The sequence below is a fragment of the Numenius arquata genome, chromosome 3 (genome assembly GCF_964106895.1).
Source record: "Numenius arquata chromosome 3, bNumArq3.hap1.1, whole genome shotgun sequence".
Taxonomy (NCBI): Eukaryota; Metazoa; Chordata; class Aves; order Charadriiformes; family Scolopacidae; genus Numenius; species Numenius arquata.
The window spans coordinates 65,012,174-65,030,858 of record NC_133578.1 but is presented as its reverse complement, the minus strand read 5'-3'; the positions used below and the strand labels follow the sequence as shown (position 1 = coordinate 65,030,858).

The window sequence follows — 18,685 nt, the reverse complement described above, 5'->3', positions numbered from 1 at the left end:
ACTGTTCAACTTTGGTGCCTCAGTTTCCCCATCTGTTAAACAAGGGTAATAAAACCTCCCCTGGAGGTATCATTCACACCGTGGCGCTTGTAGGGAACCGTGCAAAGTGCCACAGCAACTACAGATCCTAAGCAAAGCAGCCAAAACTCTGCCAAGAAGACAGAAGAGCAGACACTAGACTAGCTTAGTCTGGTTATGAATCTTCTGTGTTACAGCAGGTTGTCTGGAGAAATGGCTCACCAAGGGACCAGCGGAGCCACTGATGCTTCAGCAAATCACCAGCCATTCGACCCCTACAGCCAGGCGTGCAGCACAAGCTCAGAAAGCCAAAAAAAAGAGAGAAGCTGCCAGCTTCTTCATATTCATGAGCTCTTTAATAATGCTCGACAAAACTTGGAGGCATGTTCTCTGCTGTTGCTCTTGCCCTTCTGCACAGCGAGCAAGTCATAAATATTTCAGGGGAAGAGTCCAGAAAATTTGCAAGATTGGTCCTAGGCTTTTACAGCATTAATGAGCAGGCCATTAATAGTTAATGAAGCAGCTGCTGGTGATCTCAGAGGTAAAGACAAGATGAGAATAGCAGTGTTTGCCCATTCACTACAATGTGATAATGCAAAGGAACGGCTTCATCCTTTTACCACATCCTCCCCATCACGTCAAGACCCAGGAGTTGATCACAGGACCTCCAGCAGAACCACACCTGACCCCCCTGCCCTGCTGCTGTCACCCAGCAGGGACAGAGACCACTGCAAAGGGTCTGAACTGACCCTCCTGATGCTCTGGGCACATGCATGGGAGTGAAAAGGCCTCAGTGCCACATCTTCAACACAAATGCAATGTTCCAAACACCCACCCAGGCAGGACCACACAATGCATGTGTGCAGGTGTGTGTGTGCACCCTGTAGCTGTACATATGTAAAAATGCCCACAAAAAGGCTAGGGGTTTGGGCCTTTTAAAGGTCTCAGCCGCTTGTTCACAGCCGCACCTTGAAAGCCAAATTAACAATTACAATTAAGCAGCCGACTTCAAAGAACAGCTCTTGTGATTTCAGCCTCAAATGTGGTGAGGACTCCGGTGAAAAGGTATTTTTGCTGTACTTGCTCCTTCATACCTCTGAACTGACATTGCCTTGTCTGTATGTTTGTAGCCAGGAAAGCATGTCACCTTTTGGTAACTCCACTTCACTGAGGAAGGGCACTACAGGGCTGCCGGGAGCAACTCCAGCCCTACAGCCTGGACAGGGACAAAACAAAAGGGGGATGGCAAGAAGAACTGGGTAAAAGTCTGGACATTGCCAAACTCTGTTTCTTTCTTTTTATCCCTGCTGGTATCACCGATTTTTAAGGGATTTGTGAGGTTGTTTTCCAACTGCCTCCACGTTTGTGTGTATGTGGGTCTATCAACCCCAGCACATCCCCTAACGTCTGTGACATTTGGCAGAGGTGAAAATCTTGAAGACAGTAACTTCCTACCAGTCTCATGAAAACAGAGAGGGTGTGGAGAAGAGATCCCCATCACAAGTGCCATGAAGTGGAGAGGGGTTAGAATCACAGAATCACAGTAGAATGGTTAGAGTTGGAAGGGACCTTAAAGATCATAGAGTTCCAATCCCCCTGCCACAGGCAGGGACACCTCCACTAGAGCAGGTTGCTCAAAGCCCCATCCAGCCTGGCCTTAAACACTTCCAGGGATGGGGCATCCGCAACTTCCCTGGGCAACCTGTTCCCTGGGGTTCAGGGTTAGTCTGACCCTTCTCCCAGGGCACACAGGAATCCAATCTCATGAGTCAAAGGCACTGGAAAGTGGTTTGCATTGGTCCCGCTGGCCCCAGGAATGATCAGTCTCCTGGATTTCAGCTCACATCACATCGGGCTTGTCACATATGAAGCTTTTTCTGCTCAGCAACTGATAGGGGTCTGCACAAAAAGCAAGCATTGGTAGCACGAGACTCCCTGAAGACGCCCAGGTGGATAGGGACAGCACAGACCTGTCTTCTTCTACAGCAAGCCCATAAACTGAGTGGGGTTTGGATGCAACCTGACTACCTCCCTTTTATGTAGGTGTCCTTAGCACAGAGTGTTCAGGCTATAATGCTTGGAGCTGGCAGTCAAGAGCCTTGAATTCATTGGGAAGGAGAAAAGGCAAAGAAAAGCTTAATTTCAAAGTTATAGTCTTAATTCCACCCTCCAAACCAGAGCTGTTAAGTAGTACAAGTGTCAAATGCAACTGCAGCATTGGGCCCTTTGTTAAATAATTAACTACACTTCGACTAATCTATTTGCAGGTGCTCACTGAAGAGACAAAAAATTTCACTGTCAACACCCTACTCTCACCTAAACCATGGGCATCTGGATAAGCACCTCCTGGGATGATCATCTTCTAGTTTTTAACACAACAAGCTTTGCCTGCCTTCAAAAAAGACTGCCTGCCTATTTTCAATGCAGATCAAAGGTGATCTTAATAGATCCTCACTGTATTAAGACGTATAAAATAAGTTTATTATGTTAAATTTCAAGTAACTATTTTATTCTGTAATTTGATTAACAACTATCATTTGCCAAACACGCCTTGGAAAAAAAAATTACTACTTGGATTTAATAATGAACATAATTAGTAATGAATGTATAGTGCTTCCTTTTAAAACCCACAGCATGTAACATTTCTTCATGCTTTAAATGGAGAGCATCTTAAAGTCATTATAAACCTTGATTTAAAGACTTTAATACCTTGAACTATTTAAATCACATTAAGGATGAAACTTTACGTATGAAGAACCCTGCCAAACCCAGATGTGCATTGGGCTGTTCCTCATCTTCATACCATCTATTTTACATAATTTAAGAATGGATATTTTCTGCATACAAATAAAAAAAAAGTTTAATTACCAAAAAAACCTACTCAACTTCAAATGTTTCTTAATCGGCTTCCTATTAGCTGCCTGTTTCATTTGAAAAAGAAGAAAAAGCCCAAGTAATAAGATTCTTAGTATTTTTCCTCCTCTAGCTACAGTGTAAAAGTTTCAGTACTAACTGTGTGTTAAACTTGCTGCTTCCAACTTTTTGAGTACTTATTTTTTACTGATTTTAAAACACAATGAAGGGACAAGGGCCATTCACACACTAGCCAACCTGCAACCCCAACCAAGCCAAGTGGCCACAGCGGAAGATGAAGAGTGTTTCAAGATATGTAGGTTGTAAAAGACCAGTAAGAAAGGGTGGCAAATCACAGTCTTTCTCTGCTGCTGTGCAGATCAGCAATCAGGAAATTGAGCAGAAGGGTGTCCCAGCTGACCTGTGCCAGAAGCCCTGGCGCAGGAACTCTTATGGAGGATGCTACGGCAGCGCTTAGATGCACAAACCAAACCCAACCTGACAGTAACCTTAGGACACATGGTAGCAGCCTCCATCCAGAGATTCTCACTCAGGACGAGAGTGAGAAGAACCAAATAAAAACCCCAACTACACAGGTGTGAACAAAATACAGGCAGATTAAAAAAATAAAATAACAAAAGCACGTTAGATGAAAACACGAGCCAGCCTCAGCAGTCCTGCGGGAGCTGCACTTACCACGAGGTACTTCTTCTGTCAGTGAGAGGCAAATACAAATGGCTGCATCAAGTCCAAGGCAGCTAACAGAAAAATATGATCAAATTCCAACCTTGGCTGCAGAAATCGATACAGAGAGGAGGCTCAGGTACGAATTCAGCTTTCCTGTGCAAATACACCATTTCCAAAATGCGGCAAACTGCGACTCACATCATTGCACACAAAACACCTAAAAAAAAGCTAAAAGCGTGGCAGAGACTGGGCAGTAATCCCCATCCCCTCTTGCTGCCTGCTACTTTCTGTAAGTAAAGCAGCCCGAAAACGAGTCAAAAATCCTTTGCCATACAGTACCGCATACTGTTTACATCGCCACCGATTTTGAGATGCAGTAGTGCTAATGTTAAATATCCAATATCCTCCTTGCAAAGCACCTCACACATGTTTCAGGGGGTGCTTCACATTTAATAGCACATTTCAAAACAGGTCCCTCACTCCATCAAGCCACCACAAAAGCACTTTCCCTGTGGACAGAAAGGAGCCTTCCCTGCCCGGTGAGCACCCTGCTGCGGCAGGGTCCCTGCTGGGATGCAGATGGAGCCCTCCGAAGCATTGGCAGGGTGGGAACAGGTAGTGGGGAAACAGGGGAAGGAAGATGGTACTGCAAAGAAATAAAAAATGCAAAACATACTGTCAATAATGTACTTCCTCCTAAACTGGGGAGAGGGTGCAGAAAGGGGTTTGTGACTTTTTAAAAAAAAAACGTATTTAAGTCCCCTAGAAAGGTGCAGAGAGGTGCAGAGGGATCAGCAGGGAATTGGGGCCAGCTGGCCAAGGGTGTGTGGCTTCCCGGTCACCCCCTGCACCCCAGAAAGCACCCACTCTTCAGTGATTTGCGGGGAGAACAACACCGTTCATTGATTGCCAAGAAGCAAGAGTGGAGCAAACAAAAAGAAGTTCTGACTTCAGAAGATTCACTTTAAATCCACCAACTTGGTGCTCTGATCTGCTGCTGGAGAAGAGACAGGGCTGGAGCTAAGATCATCCCTCTGTACAAGCTCTTTTCAGCATAAGTAATATCTGATGACACTCCTCTCCCAGCTCAGATACTCACCGAGTGTTCACACACTCTCCCAGATGATCACACAGAGGGTAAACACATAAAAATAAGGCAAAACACAAAAATAAGGTACTTATAGATAAAGGCTAAGATGCAAGGTAACAGGACAAGCCAACAGAATTTAAGGCACTTCAAGTATATTTAGGCTAGAAAGCAAAATACTTTTAAGAGAGCTAACGTTTTTTTTTTCCTGTATCTGATTAACTGTGGATTTTGAAACTTGTGTTTGCCTTGAGCAATACTTCCCAAACCGCCTCATCCCCTTGACATAACTGCAAGGCACACAGACAAGACGCTGGCAGATACGCAGAGGAGGGGTGTCCTGGAAAAACTGTGAGGATGCTCTAACCCTAAAGAAAGAAAAGGTGCCAAGTTAAGAGTGGTTAAGAGAACAGTTCCCTCCAAACACATCATTCTTCCTCATCACTCCAATTGTTTTAAAATACAGGTGGAGCCTATTCCTTTCTTATGCTGGAGGATCCCAGACAGAGGGAAGTAAAGACCTCCTAAGGCAGCGGTTTCCTCTGAATTTACTCATCACCATTTGTTCCTGAAAACTTCCTACCTGCAGCAGTTGGGCAAAATCCTGCAGGTCCTCAGCGGCCACCAGTCCCTGCACCCAGCAGCCTGGCACGGCCAACTCTCCCATGCAGCATCCCCAGACACTTTCCCTAGTTCAAAAACTCCCCACGAGGCTTTCTGGGCATCTTAACACTCGTGGCTTCTCAAAGAAAATTAAATCAACCTGAAAAATGGCAGCACAATGGAGCTAGCACCTTCCTGGCAAGATGTTTGTACCTGAGCACAGGTTGGGGAGACCTGTGCCTTAGGTTAAAGCCCAGGTAAAAGGGCTTCTGACTCTCAGAGCCTGAAAAAAACCCTGGCTGCCTAGTCCTGAGAGAGAAGTAACAGATCCCAAAAATCTGCAACCACAAGGTCACAACTCCTCCCAGTACCAAGCACTACATGACGGTAATGGAAAGTGCCATCATAAAAGTGACAGGCTGCAAGAGATGCTGTGGGGATGCCAGACAGTGACAAGGAAATAAATGAGTAATAAAGGACTCTGAAACCACCTTTGGCTGAGCAAAAGGAAGGTGTTGGTGCAGTGGTCTCAGGGGTGGGAGCAGTGACAGCCATGCGGACACCCAGCCAGGCCACCCAGTGCCCTCCCCAAGAGGGAGCAGGGCATTCAAACAATGTCGTTGTCTTTCAGTCACATGGAAGAAAATAGGTCTGACCCAACGCTGCTCTTCTCAGAAGACCAGGAAGGGGAATATTTTTGGAAAGATGCAGAAAAAACTCAGCTTCAGGGGGGGACTGTGATCCTCTGGGATAACCCTATCTTCCACAATATTCAAGGAAGCTGTACCGAAGCCTGGGAGATGACAAGCACCGAAGCCTGTAACAACAGTGTGCTCCCAGCATATCATTTAAATAAATCAGTTTCTGGAGAGACAAAAGACAAGGAAAAACTCCCCGTGGTGCCTGACAGTTTGTGCTTAAGAGGATGCTGAAAAAAAAAAACCCACAACAAAACATATTTGCTTTAGAGGTGGGAGGCGGGAAGAGGGGCGGGGAAGGCATCTCTTCAGGCCAGAACCATCAGGACTTTCTTTTATTTCGTGCGAGAGTGAATCAGCAGCCCAGCAGCAAAGCTTGGAGATGCCAGCGCTGTCTGCTTCGTACCGGCTTCCCCCGGCAGGAGAGGACGGAAAACCTCCCCGCATCGCTTCCCCGGGGCCTCCGTCCTGGCACTCTCTGAACTTACTACCTCCAACTGTTTACTCTCGGATTTTCTTCTTGCAAATAAGATTTTTAAAAAGAACAAGTATTTTCCCACTTCTGCTATCTGAGTGAAGTGTAACATAAAGTAACCGAAACTAATAAGCATGAAATTAGGTTGAGAGAGATAAAAAAAATGTCCAAAGCATGGAGAGTGAGAAAAAGGAACACGTACATCGGAGGGAAGGGGCACAAAGTTCTTGAGAAATACTGGTATTTTATTAAACCCCTCTAAGGGTGCCTTTAGCAACAGCTCAGAACCTGCTTTTTTGAGTGCTACTTAAAATAACCCACAAACAACTAGATTCTTTTTAAAAAGAAAGGAAACACGTTTTTCCCTATACAGCTCTGCTCACAGGACTTCTTTCTCCATTCATCAGACTGGACAAGAGGTTAAATAACCCTGAACTTCAGGCTTCCTTAGTTATGGTCATTGACTCAAAACAAGTGAGAAAATATCTTTCCATCTGGGTTTTTTTGTGGTGTTGTTTTAAGCTCCAGCGAGTGAAATATGCAGTTTCAACACTTACTAGAGAATTGTGGGAACAACAGACAATTGATGACAAAAGAGAAGCCAAAATCGACAGGTAATTTGAGGTTGCAAGTTTAAAAAAATTTTTACTATTTAAGAGGGGAAGTAAGGCCAGGACAGGAAGAATGGGAAAAAAAGAGGGAAGGAAAACTAAGATTTCAGGCCTGTCATGGGGCACAGAAACCAGTGCGAGAAGTTCCCGTCCCACCCCTCTCACTGCTCACATGAAGTTAATCGTTCCCTCCGTTGGTGCCAGCTGGGACCACACTGTAAATCACATCACCAAAATGCTGCAAGTTAAAAAATAATACTAAAATATAAATATATATCACTTACGAAAGGAGGGAGTGAAGCAGAGGGTTGCTTCTCACCAAGATTGTTTCCATACAAATCCGCAGCTAAGAGGACAGTAACACAAGGGAAATAACTTTGTTTTTCAGCTTTGCCACATTTTTCCAGGACAGAAGATGAATTTCAGGCTGTGGAGGAGTCTCCCAAGTGAACTGACCTATGCTGTGGTCAGATAACACCGGTCTGGAGGAAACTCCGTGACGTCCACAGAGTTACTTGTGTTTGGGCCAGATGTGCCCACTCCTGTGGCCCGAAGCTTCCAAGGCCTGCTCCTGCTGGGAGGACTGGGCTTAACTTGGTCTTAACTCCAGCAATAAAAAGGGTTTCCTGGAGAGGAGTGTTGCTGTGCAGACAGTGAGGGCTGAACAAGCACACGGCAGCAGAGAGACCTGCATGGGAACGTCTTATGTCAGGTTTGTGCCACAAACGCTTGCCACGTGGTTGTATCAGCCCAGGGCAGGACATGTCACTGACGTAGCTGTGCTGGCAGAACCCACGAGCAGAGAGGCTGTTACACCAGCAAAGAGGTGAAATTTAGCTGGTGCTGCTTTATCAACTGCATTGCATGGGGTTGGGAGGATAAACCCACAACCAGCAAATTCACCCAAGGAGCAAGTTCTTGGTGTGGTCGTGGGATGCTGACCCCACCAAAGCGCTTATGCACTCCTAGGCTCTGGGTACCCCGTGTAATGAGATATTAAGCAGTCTGAAATGTATACGTGCTTGCTTTTTGCCAAGGCCTGTAGCGACAGGACAAGGGGCAATAGTTTTAAACTGAAAGAGGGTAGGTTTAAATTGGACATAAGGAAGAAATTCTTTATGATGAGGGTGGTGAGAGGCCGGAACAGGTTTCCCAGATGGATGCCTCATCATTGGCAGTGTTGGATGGGGCTTTGAGCAACCTGATCTATTGCAAGATGTCCCTGCCCATGGCAGAAGGTTTGGACTAGATAATCTTTGAAGCTCCCTTCCAACACAAACCCTTCTATGGTTCTATGATCTTATGGATGCTGAGGCTGCCCTTTGAGCCAGTTGCACAGCCCATGGGCTTCCCCTGGCTGTGAGACGAAGGACAGCACGAGATGGAGGAGTCTCACATCACTTCAGAGCTTGTCAATGATATAGATGGCAAATGAGACCAAGGGTGAGCCTGGACGGTGGCTTTGCTTAACCTGTACTCTATGGGAGCGGGGCAGGGGGAGGAATGTGCCAATTGCTCCCAAACTGTCTGCAAAAGTCAATTTGAGAGGCAAGCCAGTGGTGAGCAGGCTTTGCTTTGCTAGATCAAGTCCCCGCTGGAGTCTGCCCAGGGGCTGCAACCTGGAGAAGACATATACCTTAGATGTAGCCAGAGAGGCTCGCTGCTGGAGCGACACTGAATTCCTCACACACACCCTGCTTTCACCACCCGGCACGTACCCCGCGCACCGGGCCGACTTGCAAAAGGTTGTCAAAACTTGCTGAAATCCCCCTCCCTGCTCAGCTCCTGACGTGCGATTTCTAACCACGCAGGCGTTACAGATCACCTTCTTCCCCATTTGCTTCCCGACCCTTCCTCCCTCCTCCGTCAGCCCTCCAGATGGCCAATGCTCCCCTCTGCCAAGCGCCAACATGAGCCTTCCCAACGCCAGCCCCGCTTGGGGCATCGCAAATTCACAGGGATGTGGCACCATAACCCATGTCCTCAGCTATCAGAATAAACCCCCCCCAGGAGGACTTTTTTTTTTTTAAGTTCCCTTCTGGTTACCAATGCCAAAACCTCCTCTGCTTGCCTGTGCCGTTCTCCCTCTGCTCACTAATAAAACCCAGATTTTTTAAGTTTTTTCGGTGCTAAATACACAAAATCATTTTACACATCTCCCTGAAAAACCTTATACCCCTCAATTTGACCAGATCTCTCAATCACACCAGCAGACTCACAATAGCGGCGTTCAATGTAAACTCATTTTACAGAAAACTCAGTTTTCACTTTAGAAACAGGTTTTGGGTCTCAGGGTTCCGAGAAAAGCTTGCCAAGTGCACCATCTTCTATCCAAACCCACAGCGTTTCTTGAAACAATCCCAAGTGCATCTTCTTTTTTAAAACAAAACGATCGATCCAACAACCCTTCTCCCTCGCAAAGGCATGGTGGCTTTGAGGAGGAAGGGCTGCGTTGGAGATTCCTGAGCTGCCTGCAGATGCCAAGGCTGGAATTCAGCTCTCTTCCCTTCATCTTCCAAGCACCCCATTCACTTCATTCCCGTTTCGCTACACCTTTGCCAACCAAACTCTCAAATACCACCCTGTATTGAAAAGTATTTATAACATTCTGGAAATTAAAAGCTCTTCTGGCTTTTACAGAAAAAAAACAAACTTATTGCTATCCTGAGACTGAACCATATCATGACACTCAGTAAACTTCAGACCTACGTACTTTTGAAGGGTTGAGAAAATAAACTAACACCACAAATATTAGTTCCAGCTGAAGTGACACGTGTAAACACAACTTGACAGCAATTACTTTAATGGCTTTAAGTTAAAGCCTTTATAGATTATTTTAATGCCTACTTTCGTTTATTCCTTATTTTCAATACGAACAAATACCATCATGCAGATGTGCACGTTACAACCTTCAGTTTGCAGCAACTTTTAGGGAAAGAACACACTTGCTGAATTATCCTCACACTTCAAAGAAAGTCAAAACTACAACTACACTCTGTCCACACAAAGAACAAACACAGCTTTGCCACAACCCGGCAGCCATGCTAAAATCTCAGGGAATTCAGTTGTGACAAATTTCTAAACAAATTCTAATCAATTCTAAAGAAATTCTAATCAAAATACCGTTTTGATTCATTTTCGGTGGATGTTTTCACTCCTTAAGTTAAGCAGACGTGCGAGAATATACTTTAGACAGGGGCAAAGCAGCCCAACCAGGAGAGACTCCAAATGGTATCTCTGAGGATCATCCTAGTTAAAGCAAAGCTAAAAGGAATAAAACCTGAAGATGTCGCACATGCAAATGCAGTGATGTCATGCCTGGCATTAAAATCTTCATCTTGCATGAGGATGAGCAAAACCTGCTGTGTTCTCATCCCAGCCTGCAGCAGTTTGAAACTGGTTTGAAATGTAAAAAGCAGCAAGTAACTTTGCTATATTTAATGTTAGCTTTCTTTTTTTTGACTTTTAATAAAAACACAATGAAGCTCCACCCCTAACAAAAAAGAACCAAAACGTGACACTGCCAACTTGGGCTGTCTCATACAATGGATTATTGATTTTACAGGAACTGTTGATTGTTACAAGGGTAAAAAGGGAAAAAAAAAAAAGTATTACTTTGAGAGAAAGCAGCCGACGGCAAAGATACCCTGTGGGACGTAACTCTGACAGGAGAACTTTTGGGGTGGTCAGGCAGGAAAAACATCGTTTCAGGAAGGCGAGTAATGACATAAGCTTTGGGTTGACAACTGAGCTGTGCACATCTATAAGGGCTTTCCGGCACTGAGTTCATCACAGGCAGAAGGAGAGAGGACCAACACAGGAGAACCGTTGGCCGTTCATTTCTGCAAATACGCCGCAGAAGCCTGGAAGGGAATAAACTCGCAAACGGGTGCCAGGGTAAAATAAGGACCGACCAGCCACTTTAGAAATGCATGGGCTTTTTAGCATTTATATTCTCCCCCATTGCTGGTCAGTACCTTGCCTTCCCTGACCAGGAGATCAATTTGCAATTCTGCGTTTCAAAGAGCTGCTGAGTTCACACAACAGACTGAAGCCACATCTACATGAGAAAGGCTTCCCCGGGACAGGAATACATTACACTGGCAAAGCACTTCTGTCACAGATACCTCTTAAACAAGAGGTACAAACAAAATTACTCCTCTACCGGGCCAGTAACACCACCGCAGCACACAGCCCTGTTACTTCACATGCCATTTCCCAATAAGGCTACAAGCGAGGGGCTCCTGCCGGAGACACCAGACCCCTGCCAGTCACACCTGCACCCGAACAACTGCCCCAGCCCCAGCCAGGAGGGACAAACCCCGCACAAAGTTTAATCTGCAGTTTTTTGAAAAAAACAAAGACAACTCATTGACCAATTACACGTGGATTATTTGTAGGTGAGCTGGATGATGAAGCAGAGTGGCAATGATGTACCATCATTGGCTGCAGAAGAATTATGTTGAGGCATCTGTCATTTTAGTTCTCAGCCTCAATTTGGAAAGGTTTTTTTTTTTGGCACGGGGGGCAGGGGATGACTATCATCGCTCCACTAAAGAATGTGCAAAAATCCCTTCCTGGACTGGGATCTTGACACCTGTGGGACAAAAATACCAACTAGGAAAGACCAGTTTTGCCAAGTTGTCAGCCTTACCCTGCGACCTCGGCACTGCTAAGGGAGATCCCTGGTGCTGCCGTGTCACAAGGCACCGCAGGGCTCCATCACCCTGCCCTGCTGCTCCCCGCAATGCCACCTCGGGACCCGGCTGGCAGGAGGTGCTGATACCCAGCAATCCTGATCACCCTCTCACCTTCCCATCCAGCCAGGGCCCTCCTCTTCCCTCCCATTCCTACTTTTTTGGATGCTTTTCCCCCTTCTGCTCTCCACCTTCTGATCCAAAACTTTTGCTAAGTTCTCCTCTATGGCAGGGCCCTCGCCAAGCTCCCACGGTTTAAAAGGAGCACCTGCCCCGAGAGGATTGGAGAGGTGCCCGGGGATCCCAAGGGAACTATCAGGACCATGTCCCCGCACCAGGCTCTCTCCCTAAGGAGGGATTCCCAGGCGCAAAGCCAACAAAAGGGCTCAGGAAAGAGCCGGGCAGAGGGATCCCCCAAAGTCAGACAGGCACGTCCCAACTCCACTTCCAAGTTTTATTCCTAGCAAAGCGGGAGAAAAAAAATCCGTGGTGAGAGAGAAGGGGAAAAAACCCCAGGACAGCTCTGTGGCGGCTTTGGAAACAGCTTAAACAAAAGGGAAAGTCCCCCCTCCTGAAAGAAAAAAGTGGGTGCAACGTGCCAAAGGCCGAGTTTCCCCAAATCTCCCCATCCCGGGGAAAACAAAATGCCACAGGAAGGCAGCGACTCTGGCAGAGGCTGAAGGAGGGATGGAGCGGGGAGCCCGGCGCTGCCCCGCCGCGCTCCGCGGGTACCGGCAGCGGCGGGGCTGGAGGGGGCGAGCCCCGGCGCCACGGGGGGAGCAGACGGAAGGGCCGGGGGGGGGGAGTGGGGGGGTGGGAAGATGAGGAAAAAAAAAAAAAATTAATAAAAAATTAAATCGGAAGAAACCGCTGCCAAGTCCGGCCGCGGAGCCACGCGTGGCGGCGGCGGTGCCCGGGCCCCTCCTGCGCCCGCAGCCCCCCCGCGGCGGCTTTACCCCCCCTCCGCCCCGTCCTTCCCCCTCCCGGGAAGCCAGCGGCTCCTTTTTAAAGACCGCACTGACAAAATCGCCCTGGTCGCCTCTACGTAACGCCCTGTCGAAAGCGGACGCCATATTTTGTGTTGCTGATGTCGACACAGACAAACGTAGACATGTTTTTTCCTGCCCCCCCACCCCCCACCCCCTTTCCTCCTCCTCCTGCCTTCCCCCCTTCACCCAAACTTGCGGCCGGGAGGCGGCGGGGAGCGGGGAGCAGGACGGGGGGCAAGGAGGCTGCGCGGCAAAAATTACAAATGTATCTAAAAAAAAAAAAAAAATTAAAGAGCCCACCCCGAACAACCCTCCTGGCTCACACCCCCCGCCGGTCTCTTCCCCCCCCACCCCCCCGCCTCCTCCCGGCCCCCGCCGGAATCCCAGGAACCGGACAGTTTTTTGCGGGAAGAAAAGTTGGGTGCGAGCGGCCGGGGCGGGAGCGCCGGCGAGTGCATGTGTGCGGGAAAAGGGGGGGGGGGGGCGCGGAGGGGTGCGCAGCGCCGCGCTCGCCGGGGGTAGGGTGGGGTGCGGTGGGGGGGGGGGGGGTGCGGGGTTGGGGCGGGGGGGTGCGGGGAGCCCCGCCTGGGAAGTTTCCTACCTGCGCCCAGGGCGGCGGCACCGACTGTCCCGCTGCGGAGCGGCACCGGGGGCTCCGCGCACCGCTCCGCGCGCCGCCGCGGCAGCCCGCGGCCGCGGGACCCCGCGCAACCAACACCCCCCACCAACCCCCCCCCCCCCCCCCCCCCACTCCCCGCCCCCGCCGGTCCGCGGGGAAACACGCGCGCACCGCCACGCGCGCACGCACGCACACGCCGCGGTGCAAAAAATAAAATGGGGAGGAAAAAAAAAAAAAAGGGGGAAAAAAAAAGGGAAAAAAAAAAAAAGGGAAAAAAAAAAAGAGCCCTCGATCGGTGGGGATCTACGCCAAAACCCACATGATCTCTGACGTCAGCGTGCGTATTTGCATACGATACCACCGCCGGCGCGGCCGCCGGGGTCCCTCGGCGCGCCGGAAAGTTGGGAGCGCGGCCGTGCCCCCCCATCCCCGCTCGGCCCCCGCCGCTCCTCCTCCGGCTCAGCCCCGCGGATTTTCCACGCATCCCCTTCCCCCCCCTCCCCGCAAGCGGTGCACGCGTGGGTTCCGCCGGGCGCTCCGTAACCCCTGTGGTGACACCGCCGGCCCCTCCGCCCGTCCCCGCCGCGCCCCCCGTCCCGCTCCACGGGAGGAACCACGCGGAACCCCCCGATCCTCCGGCCGGAGTCGGGGCTCGCAGCCCCATCCCCCCCCCCGCCCCCCACGGCCCCGAGCGGTGCGAGCGGTGGCGGAGCCGGGGGGGATGGACCCTCGGTCCAGGGTCTGGGGGTGGGGACTGTCGGTCCAGGACCGCGTGGGCTGGGAGTCCCCGCGTGGGGATGGCAGAGGGTCGTCGTAGGACGTGGGGACGGGACCCCCGCGTTAGCATCGGGGGGATGGACCCCCAGCTATAGGGACGGCGGGGTTAGACCCCCGCTGCAAGGACAGAGTGGGGCTGGACCCCTGCTATAGGGACGGCGATGGGATGATGAGGTTCTTATGAGGGTCTGCGCCGCCTCCCTGAGGCTGCCCCCCTTCCTCCCCCCCCCCCCCCCCCCCCAAAGCGGGACAGGTTACCTGGGGAGGTGGGAGGCATTTCTTCATCCTCGGCTTGCCATGGAGGTTTTCCAAGCCACCCCAGCTTGGGTGGGCTTCGGGTGACGGTTGGTTATTGCTTTGCAGGTGGTGGTGTGTATTTCCCAGGGATGCTGCAATCTCTGCTCCTCTGCTGCACCGCAGGAATCCTTTCCCCCACTTAAAACTGTCGTTGAACTCTTGTGCCTCTTTGCCTTTCTTCCAAAGAGATGTAGACAGATAGGACCCAGGCTATTTTCTGTTTACTTCAATGAACTAATTAAAAGAAATAATTTACCGACTGTATCTTGCTACCAGATAGCAGATCTTCCAACAAGTCCAGGCTACTAGGACTTACGAGTAACATAATCTCACGGTAACTTCAGGGGTGTGCTATCTGCGATGCGGTATCTTTGATTAGATGGCATTAAACCAGTATTTTAATTGTATACTGAAAGCTCCAAAGGCTTTGAATCTCCGCTCGCTTCGGCTCTCCCCCCCTGCCCCGTGTCACCAGCGTTGTGGCACGCAGAGCCGCAGCCGGGCTGCAGCCCTTAACCCCCCCCGAACAGCTTCGGTGGGCAACATTTTGTTTCCCTTCCCCGTGTAGGGCTGGGGACCGGCTTGTATGAGAGTGTCAGAAGAGGAGCTCGAAGTTATTGCAACTGAATAATCGCGGAAGAACGTAAATATGTCAAAGCAGTGTCAAGAGATTTCTTTGCAGGGATACCCTTATCTGAGTAGGCGTGTTTTTGACTGCCTGATTGAGTACAGTCTCTGCAAGTATTTGATAACAGAATGGATTCCTTCCTCTCTGCCACCAGCTCCGAGATTTGTGCTAACTTTTCCTCTTCTTCCTAGATTGCAGCTGTTAGGAAGGGACAGGCACGGGCATCCGCTCCGCGCTTGCTGGGGACGCGGAAATTGACCATTAGAGCTTGCTGATGTTCTTTGAACTTTGGTTTTCCTCCCTAGAGTTTTGTTTTGGGTTGTTGTTTGTTTATTTGTTTTTTAAATGGCAATTCATCTTTCTTATAAATACTACTGAATGTATATTTTGTTTAACTCTTCAGTAGCTGTTCAGCCCTGGAAGTGTTTCTAAATTTTGAACGCCTGGGAAAAAGAAAAAAAAAAAAAAGAGCTATATCTATTTTAGGGGGCAAAAATATTTCCCCCCCAGGGTATACTTTCCCCCCTACTGTCTCAATTTCTTTTTCTATGAAAATAAAAGCCAAAGTGTTTTAATAAGGCTACTATGCTTATGAATTTAAAATATTCTTGAAAGGGCAGATCAATGGAAAAGCAGGTGAAAAAAATCATCTGCTTGCTCTTGTCCTAATTAACACTTACTTTAAGGCCTCTTTAACGTTTTTTGCATTGCCAAATGCAAAAGGCTCTTTGATTGATTGGGTGATACGGCGGCGGCTAATTCTGCCTTTCAAGTGCAAAAAAGGGCCGTCAATGGGAGCCGGGTCCGGGGTTTCAGACTTTAAGCCCCGGTTGTAACAAAGACAGTTCTAACCTGAGGTAAAAGCGATCCCTGCGCCAAGTGAGGCCCCCAGTGAGGCTCATCTGCCTTCCCCAAAACCCTGGATGGTGTCACACAAATTAGGAGCGGAAAGGTTATTAAAAATGGGGCATAATTCATTGTATTTAGGGGGGGGGAGGATATGGGTTTAAAATTGTAGCAGTTTCTATTGCTGTCCTAAATGAACAAACTAAGGACAACTTTTTGAGCATTCAATTTTGTGTATTCAATGTTACACAAGAGAAACTGCTCAGATCTTGTAGGTAAGTCTAAGGATACCCGCTTTTGTGTGACTTTTTGCATTTTCCCACATGGAAGTGCAAAATACATTGCACAGAGTCATCGAATTCCCCCTCTGAAGCTTGAGCAGTGGGACCAACAGGCTGTGTGGCATCTCCACCCAGATGCTGTCTTTTAGGGAACTTGTGGTTAGTCGGTTAGCTCTGATTCTGTCAAATTTAATTGAAGTTAACTGAAAGGATCAAAAGTTTACTGAGGGATGGGAGAACAATATTTATGATTAGAGTTTATAATTACAAAAGCCTTGATTCCTTGGGAAATCATGCAAAAAAAAGAAGTATCGGTGATGAATGCAATATGAATACTTGTGCTGACTCTCAGTATGTAACTCATTGATAGAAACCTAACATTAAAATGATGCAGTGTAACATAACAAAATGGAAATGGCTTTTACAGAAGATGCAAAAAGGACATTTGCAATTTTAGATTTCCTTTGCGCAAGGCCTCTCTTTTCAATTAATAACACAACAGAAGCCACACTGATTGCAAAGCACAGTGAACATGCGTGCGCAATTTCCCGGGAAAGTGAGGGCAAAGCACTGACTTGCTTTAAATCTAGTGCCCTCTCCATTTTCTCTGTGCACTTTGTCTAGATTTAAAGTGACATCTGCTCCATAAAGCCCCCAGATGAAGTTGCATGTTATTATGTGAAATAATACCTTGGTTAGAGATAACGAACTGTGTACTGATATGTATATATATTTTTTTTATGGTGAGGAGATGAGCGTCTGACATATGCATTGTCACATACGTTTCAGTATTTTTCAGCTTAATGGTTTCTTCCTGACTGTTTAATCCTGTGAAATTGCAGGCTGAGTCAGCATTACGGATCTAATTCCCTCTCTTTGAGGTGCAGCTCCGAATTTCACTCTGAAGAGACTGCATAAATACCGTCGAAGGGAATTTGCATCCTTTACGAGCCAAAACAGAGGCATGTAAATAAAAGAACTGGGGAGTCATTTTCTGTTGGGTGCGTGGCTACATGTTGCTCACTTTTATGCTGGCCTAACACTGTAAGATCAAGCGGAGCTTTGCCTACAGGGTGCAGCAGCAAATGGGTGGGCTGTGAGCTTCAGGATGTGTTCTCTCCTCCCGGATGAGGTGAAGCAGACCTAGGCTGGTGGGTAAAGCCCCTGGCTTAGAGCTGGTTTTGGGAAAAACCAGACTGAGCTTCAATTGCTAATTTTACACCTTGCTCCTAACTCCATTTCCACCCTGTTCTTCTTACCCTGCACAGGTACGGGTGATTCCCCTGCTCCCACTTGGTGCTTTTAATGGTGGCTCAGTAGTGGAGTTAGGCTTTCTGTGCAGTCAGCAGTAGAAATTAAAGAAAAAAACAATTTAGGAAGAAGTCAGCAGATAAATGCTGTTACTTTTTCCCTCCTCTCTTGTGGAGGTCTTGATCTCTATGCTGAGGGCAGGATGCGGTGCTTGGCTGGGGGTCAGCTCATGTTGTGCAGACCCCCAGTGGCTGAGAAACAAAGCTCTTCAGCCTCGTGTGTTTGCCACTCTCTCCCCAATGCTGGTGGTTTGGTTTTCTTCACCCCAGCAAAACAACTCCCCAGATCAAACTTTCCCCTTTTCTAGAATGCTTTGTCGATCCTATCAGTGCTCTCAATCGCTGGGGTGTGCAAACACAAGCTGAGGTAGCGAGCACCCATCAGATGCACTGTCTGCAGAATGAGATGTTAATATAAATGCACAGAAGAGCAAAGCAATATCAAGGTCTGATCCAATTATAAGGGGTGACCTTATGATTTGTAGTGCCCTTAAGCCGGGGGAAGCTGTCAGAAGGCAAGATGTCTCCCCTTCAGGATGCAGGGCTGACGGGGAAGATTAGTTGCTAAGCCTGGATGGAGAGAATCCCCTGAACACAACCTCCCCAAGCATTTGCACTCATCGCCTGAGCTTAAGATGGGTCCTGGCAAGAGGCACGCAGGCATCTGTCTTTTTCTGTTTCAAAAACTCCAGGAGAGCTGATCACTTATCACGGGAACCATCTGGCTTATTCTTAGAGAGATCAACAGTTAGTCACTGAATGAACGAGGAACATGCTGCATTGAAGTCTGCTCTCCCCATTAAATATGAGGACTCAGCCCAAGGTCCCTGAAACACCGCGTGCGGTGCCTGCTGCAGGCAGAGGGGACAGAGATTTAATTCTGCCTTGAGGTTGCTGAGCTGCTGCGATGTGGAAGAGAGCTGCTGTGGCAAGCTGGGGGATGCCAGCGTCTCTGCAACGAGCTGTGGTGGCCGCGGGGACGAGGACCTGAGGCTCTGCTTCCTCAAGGTCACCTCTGCCAGGGACGGAGAAGCCTGGGGGGGGAGCAGGGCTGCACCGTGGCTATCTGGAAAGCTTGGCACCGTCTGCTCTGCCTCCATTGCTTGCTGTTGATCTCAGTTCCCAAGTGCAGGAGCAATAGGTGGGACTGGGTTATTGCTCTGCGATGGGGATGCTGAGGATGCAGAGCAAGGCCAGCACAGGCTGCTA

At 48.6% G+C, this 18,685-nt stretch overlaps 1 protein-coding gene across 2 annotated transcripts in view; it reads right to left on the bottom strand.

Annotated features, from left to right (window-relative positions):
- The window catches only part of ZHX2 (zinc fingers and homeoboxes 2), a 75,790-nt gene extending 62,346 nt beyond the window's left edge, over window positions 1-13,444 (bottom strand). Inside the window, exon 1 of one of the 2 annotated variants that reach the window (XM_074145181.1) lies at window positions 13,320-13,444. The gene's annotated coding sequence lies outside the window, so the exon portion shown is untranslated. The remainder of the gene's footprint in view (window positions 1-13,319) is intronic. The other variant, XM_074145180.1, reaches the window with a different exon arrangement.
- Window positions 13,445-18,685: the final 5,241 nt, after the last annotated feature.